Genomic DNA, 11496 nt, shown 5'->3' with positions numbered 1-11496 from the left:
TCCTGCCTCAGCCTCCCAAGCCACTGGGATTACAGGTGTGCCCCACCATGCCCAGATTTTTGTTTTTTTTGTTTCTGTTTTTTTATTCCCCCAGTACTAGGGTCTGAACCCAGGGGCACTTACCACTGAGCTATATCCCCAGCCCTTTTAATTTTTTTATTTTGACACAGGGTCTTACTGAGTTTCTGACTCTGGCCTCAAACTTATAATCCTCCTGCTTCAGCCTTTCCAAACACTGGTAGTAAAGGCATGTGGCACTAGTGAAACACAGAATTTCAGTATAGGGTGAAAGTGTGCATGTGGGTCGGACTGGGGAGCTATCTTAGTTTGTTCAAGCTGCTATAACAAACTACCTTAGAGTGGGTCATTCATAAACAATAGAAAATTTTTTAATATTTATTTTTTAGTTGTAGTTGGACACAACCCTTTGTTTTATTTATTTACTTTTATGTGGTGCTGAGGATGGAACCCACACCCTCCAACGTGCTAGATGAGTGCTCTACCACTGAGCCACAACCCCAGCCCTATAAACAATAGAAATTTATTGCTCATGCTTCCAAAGGAGGCTGGGAAATCCAACATGAAGGAACCAGCAGATTTGGTGTAATGACACAAAATGGAACTCTTGCTCCAAAAGAAATAAGAAATATTTTATTCTGAGCCAAATATGAGTGACCAAGGCTCAGGAACATGGTCAGGTTTTCTTGAATGATGAAAACCTTCCACTATGGAAGAGGTTACATTAACAAAATAAAGTCATAAATCAGTGTGCATTTGCCAAATACACGGATGGGGTCATCAGATAGGGAGGCTACAGCCATGCAGGAAAATCTGTCTCAGGCTGATACAGAGTTGAAGAGTAAATAGCTATGAAAAGGGACTAAATATAGCCAAGATAACATGGCTCTCCCTCCGTCAAGTTCCATCTCTCCACAATCACAGTGTTTAGTCAGTCAAGCTCGACAGTCTGCAGGGTCTTAAATGTGGATGTGGCTTCTTCCAAGAACTTCAGCTAGTGTGTGAGGGCTCCCTCTCTGCTTCCAAGACGGCCCCTCCTCTGCGTCCTCACGTGGCAGAGGGGTGAATAAGCTCCTGAAGATCTCTTTTATAAGGGCATTAATCATATTCAATATGGTGACCTAATCACCACCTCCAAGGTGACACCTTTTCATACCATCATCTTGGAGGTTAGATTTCAGCATGGATCTGGGGGATACACAAACACCCAGACCGTAGTAGAGATGGAAGTAGGACTATTTCCTGCTGAATAATTCATTGGGTTTTGATCAAAACCATTTTATTTATTTTCATACCTTTTACATTTTTCTCCTGGGTCAAGTTTCCAGAATCTTATTCTACAAAGCAAGGTACCTTGGACTGGGTCATCAGCATCTCCTCAAAACCATTTAGAAGATATGTACAAAATTAGGCCCATTCCTATTCTGACGATCGTATTCAACACTACTGTTGAAATGCATAGAAACTGACCTAATTCTGCACGTGTCTTCCTTTTTCTGTTGGTCAACTGTGTACCCTTTGTATTGTTCCCTTTTTCTCATCCTACACTATCTCCTTTTAACTCCTGTTTTACAAATTTACACGTTCTGATTACAGAAGGTTACACGATTCCCGCCCTCAGTTCTTATCCAGGACAGAGAGGGCTTAATTATTTTAGAATAAATACTTTCATGGGGCCATAATACCTGTCTTTCTCTTTCAAACTGCCAAGGCAAACTCCCCACACACTGGTTATGAGTCCCTGGTCTATTTATCCAAAAACACAAAGGTACTGGAAGAGAGGAGGCCTCACAGAACAGGAGCAGAAAAACACATCCTGTGGCCAATCCTGCCAAAGTAGCTTCAGTCCAGGGTCCTCCTTCCTAACTTTTGTAGCTTTTTATTTTGATATAATTTTGTATTTACAGACAAGGTGCACAACTCCTATTGTGCCGATTCAAAAATGGCTACAAAAATGGGCATCCCCCTCCCACTTCCCATTTTTTCTATCCTATTCTCTACTCCCAAACTTTTTTTTTTTTTTTGGAGGGTGGGGAGGGGGCAGTAAAGGGAGGAGATGGAACCCAGGGCCTTGTGAATGCTAGGCAAGTGCTCTACCACTGAGATCTTTTTATTTTATTTTGAGACAGGGTTTCACTAAATTGCCCAGGATGGCCTTGAATTTACAATCTTCCAGCCTCAGACTTCCAAATAGCTGGGATTACAGGCGGCATCACCATGTCCTGCTGTTTTAATTTATTTTGATACTAAAATTGTCCCACTGGGAGCTTGCTCTTTCTTTTTTTTTTTTTTCCTTTTTGCAATACTAGGAAATGAACTCAGAGCTTCACACATACTAGGTAAGTACTCTCCACTGAACTAGACCCCAGTTATTTTTATTTTATTTTGAGACAGTGTTTCACTAAATTGCCTTGAACTTGGAATCCTCTTGCTTCATTCAGTCTCCTGAGTAGTTGGGATGACAGGCATATGCCATCGTTATAGATTCTCTTTCAGTCTGCAAATCTCTGTGCTATACGTCCCCACAATTCTCCCCCCCCCCTCCTCCTCCTCCTCCTCCTCCTCCTCTCCCCTCTTCCCTTCCTTCTCCTTCTCCTTCTTTTTCCCAGGGACTGAACCCTGGGGAACTTAATCACTGAGCCACATCCTCAGCCCTTTTTATTTTTTGTTATTTTGTTTGTTTGTTTGTTCTGAGATAATGTCTCTCTAAGTTGCTTAAGGCTTTGCTAAATTGCTAAGGCTGGCCTTGGACTCGCAATCCTCCTGCCTCAGCCTCCAGAGTTACTGAGATTACAGGCCTGCTCCACCATTTCTTTGAACACTTCCTTTATTTCCAGTGCAACAAGTTATTGCAGGCACATTGTGTACTTTTTCTACTACAAACCTGAAATGAGCCTTTTCTTCAAGGAGCACAGGTCTGTGTTCTGGTGGAGAATCCTATTTAGAAAGTTAAACCTAGAAGCTGGATGTGTAACATGTATACACATACAAACACACGCATGCCCTCCTATATCTATATTTATTTTTGTATTTATTTACCTATTCATATTTCAAAACTTTAACAAAAGAAACCTGCAGCTATAGGCCGGCTTGAATCAGCTCATAGGGGTGATTACTAAATATCTGTGAGGTGGTTGTAAATTGAAATTAATTATGGTAGTATTTACACCATAGTAATTGGCAAATACTACACATCAAGATTTCTCCCCCTAGAGAGCCAGGTTAACAACACATCACTGAAAACCTGACTTTCATTATCCTCAATATATTTACTCAGAATATTCAGAAACTAGTTTCAGAATTACTTATCCATAGGGCTGTGAAAATCTAGAGGTCAATATTTGTTTATGATTTTCTTTTTTGTGGGTAAAATTTACGTATAATGAATGGCATCAATCTTATGTGTCCAATTTGATGAGACAGTATCCTGTATGCATATTAAACCCATGTGCATATTGAGATACAGAATATTTCAATACTCCAGAAAGTTCCCTTATGTCTCTTTGTGGTCAGTCTCTCCCACCTAAAGGCAGTCACCTTTCCTTTTCTTCTCTTCCTCCCCTTTTTCCTCCCCTAGTCCTTCTTCTTCCCTTTCCTCTCCCCCTTCTCCTCCTTTTTTTCCTATTCCTTAACCATAGATGAGCTTTGCCTTTTCTGGAATTGCATGTGAATGAGTCACACAATGGAGTAGACAGAATAATAACCTCTCTCCCAGGACCTAGGTACACTAATTGCTTGAAATTATGAATATTTAAGTTACATGGCAAAAAGGAATTAAGATTGTGGTCCAATTAAGATTTCTAATCAGCTTACTTTAAAATAGGGTGATTAAGCCACCATACTTGTAATCCCAGAGCTTAGGAGCATGAGGCAGGAGGATTGCAAGTCCAAGGCCAGTCTCAGCAACTTAGCAGGGCCTTAAGCAGCTCACTGAGACTCTGTCTCTAAATAAAATTCAAAAAAAGGGCTGGGGATGTGGTTCAGTGATAAAGCACCCCTGAGTTCAATCCCCAGTACTAAAAAAAAAAAAATGATTATCCTTGATTATCTGTGTGGGTCCTCAATATGGAAGAGGGAAGCTGAAGAGAAGCAGAGGGAGATACGGAAAACCAAGGCTAACAACATTGTGCCCTAAGATAAAGGTACTATTGAGGATGTGGTTAGGATGTAGCTCAGTGGAAGAGTGTAAGGCCCCAGGTTCCACCCCAGCACTGTGAGAAAAAAAGAAGAAGAAAAAAAGTAAATACTCTTGAGTGGAAAGATCAGCAAAGCTTTATGCTTTGGCATTTTAAAGAGCTACAATCATGGTTTTCAATGGCTGTTCGGGAAAAAGAGAGGACCTTAAATCTACCTGGCCGGTGTGACTCTGGCCAGGTATCTGGGAGAACAGAGTGTCCTAGGTAAAGAGAACAGCAAGTCCAAAGCCAGGAACTCATGGGCACAGCTGAGGAATGATAGAGACCTGAACATATCCACCTCTGCTTCCTCAGAGCTGCACTTTAAAGACAAAGGGACAGGGATACTTGCAGCATTACCCTGTGCTTGTGGGGAGAATCTCGAAATAGGGCCCTGTCAACATAATGTTCTCCCAAATGCCAATATCACCCAGAAGTACTTCCAGTTACTTAACATTGTGTCTCTCTTGTTTTTTTCCTGCTTAAGTAGTTCGTGCTGCTAGGAGTGCTCTTCCTTCTTCCTGTCCTCTGTCTTTCCTAAAAATCCCCGTTGCACGACTATTGAGCCTTACAGCCTAATATTGTGTTCTCTTAGGCATCTTCTCTCTTACTCCCCACCAGAAGTTAGTTGGTACACCCATGGCACCTCAGACTTGCTCTTGCACAGAACGATTCCACATCATCGTCATTTTGTATTTCATTGTCCATCTCCCTGATAGGCAACGCAGTGGAGAACTCAGCTGTCTACGGCCTCCATTTTCCTGATGAGAATCTGAGGTGCCTCCCAGGGTAGAGGTTCATTCCTCATCCCTTGCAACAAGGATAATCACAGCACCCACCTTGGAGAGGTGTGGGGACAGAATGAGTTCACAGGGGCAAGATGGACCAGGCCACTGAGCAATGCACAAGCCCTCACCAGGTGATCTCATACCTGTCTCGTGACTTTACTGCCATACCCACTTCCATTGCAGCAGCAGGAATTCCATTCTTCCAGTTGCTGAGCCAAAAACCTTGGAGGCCACTTAACCCCTCTTTTTCCTTCCTATCATTCACTTAACCCATGAGCAAAAGCTGTCCTTTGGCTCCACTCCAATGAATGGACCCAGAGTCTACCCTTCTTACTGTTTACTGGGCAACCACCTGGCTTAGGCCACCTCCCTCTCACCTGGGTTTTGTCAAAGTCTCCTTACGGGTCCTGCATCCTTGGCTCCCTTGGTCAGCTCTCCACAGTGACCCCATGGAAACCTAACTCAGAGTGGGCCACTTCCACTCAGATCCTTTCAGCAGCTCTGTCTCGTTCAGGGTCAAAGCCAAAGGCCTTCAAAAGGCCGGTGAGCTTCATGCCCCACCCCAGCTACTTCTCGCTGCACCTGCTACTACTGCACTCCGGGTCACAGGACTCCTGCCGTCTCTTCAACATGACACACGCTGTGCTTTCCCCATGTATCATGACTCCTCCCACTTGCCTTTCCATCCAGCCGTCAACATCTCCCAGGGTTACTTCAAATAAAACAGTGCCCCCTCCTCTGCACGATCAACCCACCCTGCCCAGAAACTCTTGAGGCCCCTAACCCTGCTTTATTTCTTTTCATAGTAGCTACCACCATATGAATATGTGTATGTAGACATATGTATATATATATATATATATACATATATATGTGATATATCTCTATATCTATCTATCTATCTATCTATTACTTGTTTACTGTCTTTCCTCAACGGAACAGGAACTCTTTTACCAGACAGGTATTTGTTTAATTTATTCACAACTGTATTCCCAGAGCATAGGACAGAGAATGGCATTTAGTTAAGTGCTCAATAAATATTTGCAAATGAATGGATGAGAACCCATATTTGGCACACAAAAGTCCCACAATAGCTATGCACAGTTGAATGTTCTGGAGACTCCTAGGAAGGTGCTGATGTTGGGACTGAGGGCAGAAACCAGATTGTATGTCTGGAACATTTGCTGCTTGGGCTGTGTGTCTCCTGAATGATGCTTCCTCCAATGCTTTTTCTTTGGGGGGCATTTTATATGGTTTGTGGGACCCCTTTTAGGTAGTCTACACTGTGGTTCTTGAACCTTGGTGATCATCAGAATTATCCACAGAGGCTCTTATTTAATGGGCCTGGGGTGAAGCTGGGGCATTAATTCTAAGCAAGGATTTACTTTTTTCATTTGTTCTAATTAGTTATGCAAGGCAGTAGAATGCATTTGGACACATCATACATAAATGGAGCGTGACTTCTCATTCTCCTGGTTGTATGTGATGTAGTATTCGCTGGTCATGTAATCATATATGCACATAGGGTAATGTCCCACTCATTTTACTTCCTTCCTACCCCCATACCCGCTGTCCCTGAGCAAGGATTTAAACCTTGGTTTCCTCATATGCAAAATGGAATAATCATACTATCTTCATAGATGTAAGAATTAAATAGAGTCATCTCTGTGAAGTGCCTCACACATGGTAAGTATTAGGGCCCCTTTGCTTCTGCTCAAGCTGTCTCCAAAGTTCAGAGGTTACATTCTTACACGTAAGACCTATAACTTGCTTCCCCCAAACTTAGTTTTGATGTCATCTCTGTCTAAATTTCTACTTTTACTCCCAGATTTTTTTTCCCAAACATATACCCAGCCACTTCACTTGAATGACAAAAAACTCAACGTATCTATAGCAACTCAAAATTGTCCCCTTCCATCCTTCTCCTGTAGCTTCCCATCTCAAAGAATGGCGTACACTCAAATGAGAAACTCAGAAGTCTGTTGGCACTTTTCCTCCTCCACGGTTCACACAGAACTGGTTCTAACCTTGGTCTATATCTTTAATCCACAATCTCCTAATTTTAATGGCTCACAAACTGGTTTTCAGGCACCCTCTGTTGCTACCTTCTTATTTATTCCCCACATCACTGCCAGAACCATCTTTTATAAATACAACTCTGATCATGTCCAGTTGGACCCTCTCCAACTCTTCAGTGGCTTCCTATTACCGTTAGGCTCAATTCCAAAGTCCTCAGCGTGATCCTCAAGGGCTCTGCTCCACACCTCCTTCAGGACTAGCCATCTTACTCTAACCATGGTGGCCTCTGCCCAAGGCCTTAGCAGGCAGAGCCCCTTCCTACTAGGGGTCTGGCAAAGGCTGTTCCTTCAGCAAGTGCATTCCCTGCCCCTAAACCCTTCTCTTGTTCTTCAAGGCTCAGATTAAATGTCACTTCCTCAAGGAGATCTTGCTTGCCCGAGCAGACAGACCCCTTTGTTCCACACTTCTGTAACTCCCAGGTTTTCTTCTGGCAATCATCACAATGATTGCTCCCTGGCCTCAATTCTGTGCCTCTTGCTTCACATTTTGAGTTGCCAGCTATCAGGCAGCAGACGAGAGAGTAATGTGATTGTTTTATCTGCACGCTCCGGACTTGCTGTTCAGAAGGGGAGGTTTCTTCACCTGATTTCAGCTCGAGTTATTTTCAGGGCTGAAATTGAATTTACATTTCAGTTCCGACTCTGAACATCCTCAGAAACACCCACTTGTGGAGAGCAAGATGCGCCTGCCTGCTCTGGGTTACTCCAGGTGGTGTAGAACAGCAGTCTCCAGACTGTGCCTAACCCTGAGTCACTCCTTTTATAAAGCAGCAGTTTGCCATGATCCACTCCATTTTGCGTATCCATTCTAAGGCAGAATGGCTTGGTAACTCGTCTAGGCAAATAAATACCCGATATTTGACATAAAGAATTTATTGAAAAAAAAATAATCCCCAGGTACATAGCACAATCATAAGGCACAATATGATAAATCAATCAATCATATGTTATGATTTGGGTATATGGTATCCCCCAAAAGTTCATGTGTGAGATAATTCAAGAATGTTTAAGAGGTGAAATGGTTAGGCTATGAAAGCCTTAACCTAACTGGTGGATTAATCCACTTATATGGATTAGCTGGGTGGTGACCACAGGCAGGTAGGGTATGGCTGGAGAAAGTAGGGAACTGGGGACGTGCCTCACTGGGGACATCCCTGTGAATAGAGTTTTCTCTCTGCTTCTGGGTGGACATGTCCTGAGCTGCTTTCCTCTGCTAGCCCTTCTGCCATGATGTGCTGCCTGACCTTGGGCCAAGTCAACCATGGACTGAGCCTCTGAAACCATGAGCCAAAACAAACCTTTCCTCTTCTAAGGTGTTCTTGTCTGGTCTTTAGGTCACAGCCATGAAAAAGCTGACTAAAACATCATGCTAACGAAAAATCATCACCTGGGAACTTACTGAATTAAATCTGAGGCACTTGGATGCAGGGGCGTATCAAATCCATGCTAGAGAAACCAGGCCCAAGAGCTTATCAAACACCCAAGTCCATCAAGTGACGCAATCCCCTCACCTGAAACGCCTAAGAAGAAGGGCACCTAAGATGGCGACCCCAACCTGTACTGTCATCGTTTCATACCACCTGAGATCAATAGGTGACAAAGATCCCAACTCTGGGGCTTTAACCCAGCTTGATCTCACTTCTTGACGTGGCCCACTTGGAACTTCCTGCCCTCTGTGCCTTGACCAGCTCCCTGAAACCTGAGCAGCTGCATGCCTCCAGAAATTTCCAAGGCTGGGTTCTTCCTTTTTCAGAATATCCCTCAGGGACTCTTCTACATCTCTATTAGCTCTCTGCCTCTGCTGTTATGCCTCTCAACTCTGTGGCCACTACTAACCCTTTATTAGATGCTCTGCAACCTATATATCATTGTGTAACGTGTGATGTAGGTCCCTAGTGTTATAGAGATTCACAATTAAAATTGGAACAGGATAAAAGATTGCGACTCTCATGACACCAAGTGAACCATGAGTACTCTGTGAATTAAACTGCTGGAATGGATACAGCTATGAATTTATTGCTAGTCAATAAATTCTGACCTTGTGGAAAGACACAAACAAGTCCAGTCTGGGTTAATGACATAGCTACCAACAACACTACATTGTGACACACAGAATGAAGAACATAAGTAGAAAGTTGTCTGCCATATGCCAATTAATTGAAATGAAGTGTGGCAGAAACCATCAACTCATTCAGGAAAAAATGGTGGAATTTCAAAACCACCAGAGGTTGTTTCTCCTATATGTGCTGTGTGTAGAATTCTTGAAAGACATATGACCCAGGGGAGGAACACCTATTAAGTTGGAACTTCTGGCAAATCTTCAAGAGCACCTAGTTATTTTCTAATGTAGTTAAAACAACAACAACAACACATTAAGAATCATTTGAAAATGCAGTCAAAACCCTGCTTTCCTAGGTCAAAGGACAAAATGACAATTTAACTGTTTTTTAATGGGTTTTATTTTCTGATTGTAGAACGGGTCAACATTTTATTCCACAAAATAGAGTAAGCAGATAAGCAAAGCATAACAGGTTTGTTTTATGGACACAAAAGGGCTGAAGAAAGAAGAAATAAAAAATGAAAAGCAGACTGATCATTTCAAAGTGAGTTTTCTTGTTTCTTTAAGGTAGGGACAAGGAAACCAGAATAATAGGAAAAAACCTGAAATCAGGTTACTTCGTGTTACCTTTTTTTTGTACAAGAATTAAGATAGACACCACTTCCTTGTCAAGCCAATCAAAACCGCTGTTGCTCTTGAGGTCACAGTTTAGCTTCATCTTGGTGATGTGGAACTTTGGCCACTCCATTTTGAGTTTTAGCCTGCTCTTAGGGCCCAGTGCAAGAGCCCAGTCCAAAAAAAACGGTGGCTTCCTGTAATTAGCATTTAACACCCCTGTTGTTTGCAATGGAACATTCATTCTTAAAAGGTGTCCTGAAAACCATCAGAACGGAGATAGTAGCCTCCACATGCAGGACTTCAAATGGCCAAGAGTGACATGGAAGCACCTTTCACCCTGAAGATGAAGGTTAAAGTTCAAAGTTTGATTGTAAAACGAAAGGAGGTGAAATGTGCCTAAACATTCGCTGGTGCCCTTCACCACCTGAAAACCTATTAAATCATGGTGGAACTCAGACTTGGTAGAAGCTGTGATCTGATTTTTAAAATGAGTCTTCCCTTCAGAATAAGTGTTCCTCTGGAGTTGCCCCGGGGCACATCCCTTCGCCCGAGTCACAGACAATAGATGCCCGTTAGCAGCTGTTCCCAAGGGGCTTCACCTTCACCTGGGTTGGAAGGGAAACGTGGGCAGGCAGAGCCGCTCCGCGAGCAGCCGCCGCCCGGCGCCCCTCGCCCAGGCTCCCACCTCCCTCGCGCGGGGAAGGTGCTGCGGGCTGCGCGGCATCTCACTCCTTCCCTTGGACCTCGGCTCTTGCGCGGCCCACGCTCTGCGCTGCACGGCGGAAAAGCACGCGCAGGTCACATGTGCCTGGGTTTTAATCCAGAAGCACGATCCCCGCCGAACCGAGGCCCTCGGTCTGGGAGCAGACGCCGTGAGTCGCGGACTCTGGGGTCCGGACGTCGGCGCGGGCGCCGTGGGGGTGCCGGGCGGGGTGGCGCGCAGGGTGACCGTCCTCCGCGGCCACCGCGCCGCATCCCCGAGCGGCCCCCGGTGGGCACCCTCCTGGCGCGGGGCCGGGGGCGGCGCCGGTGGCCGGGTCGCCGCGGGGCGGCCACATCACCAGCGCGGGCGGCGGCGGGGCGTGCGCCTGCGCGGGTCGGGGCGGGGCGGGCCGCGGGCGCCGGCTGTCAGCGCGGGGCCGCGACGGCGCCTGGAGGCGCGCGAGCAGGAAGGACCGCGGGCCGGAGCCGCCGCCCGCCCCGCCGCCGGTGCCGGGCTCTAGGTGAATGCCCCTTCCCCGCGCTCCCGGCGGCCGCGGCCCGGTTGAGGGACTGGCCTCGCTCCCGCCGGCCGCCGCCGCCCCGGCAGGTGGTCGCGGAGGGAAAGTCCGGCTTCGCCCGCGGCGCGGGGTCCCGGCGCATCCCAGGTGGTGGAGGGAGGTGGGGCGGGGACCCGCGGCAGGCCGGGCTGGGCCGGGGCGCGCACACCGGACCCTCCTCGCGCGCCCCGCCGCCGCCGCCGCCGCGGACCTGTCGCCCGGCCCCGCAGCCCCGACCCGAGCGCGGGCGGTGGCCGAGCGCGGACGCGGATGCTGGCGGGGGCCTCCGGCACACCGAGTCCGGCTTCGAGGCTGTCACCCGGGTCTGGTCTGTCTGTACAGTAAGTGTGTCTTCATTAAGAAAAGAACAAATAATAATAATATAAAAACCCCAGTGTTCATTTGTGGGAAGAGATGACACACTGATGTCTGTGACTTGTGGCTTACGTTTATGTGGAGATTACACATGTCATCCTTTTGTAAATGAGTGATTTTAAAAAT

General features: G+C 45.9%; 1 protein-coding gene across 7 annotated transcripts in view; it reads left to right on the top strand.

Moving 5' to 3' along the window:
- Positions 1-10468: 10468 nt before the first annotated feature.
- The window catches only part of Slc41a2 (solute carrier family 41 member 2), a 144774-nt gene continuing 143746 nt past the window's right edge, over positions 10469-11496 (top strand). For 4 of the 7 annotated variants that reach the window (XR_009225440.1, XR_006848512.2, XM_058574299.1 and 1 more), the window contains exon 1: positions 11211-11336. The gene's annotated coding sequence lies outside the window, so the exon portion shown is untranslated. Of the gene's footprint in view, positions 10609-10857; positions 10960-11210; positions 11337-11496 lie in introns of those variants that run through there. The other 3 variants (XR_006848514.2, XR_006848510.2, XM_058574300.1) reach the window with 3 other exon arrangements.

This window comes from Marmota monax, unplaced genomic scaffold (genome assembly GCF_021218885.2).
Source record: "Marmota monax isolate L192 unplaced genomic scaffold, Marmota_monax_Labrador192_F-V1.1 WCK01_AAM20220418_F8-fsc00051, whole genome shotgun sequence".
Classification (NCBI taxonomy): domain Eukaryota; kingdom Metazoa; phylum Chordata; class Mammalia; order Rodentia; family Sciuridae; genus Marmota; species Marmota monax.
Note: the sequence above shows the minus strand (reverse complement) of the source record. Positions and strands in the feature narration are given on the sequence as shown.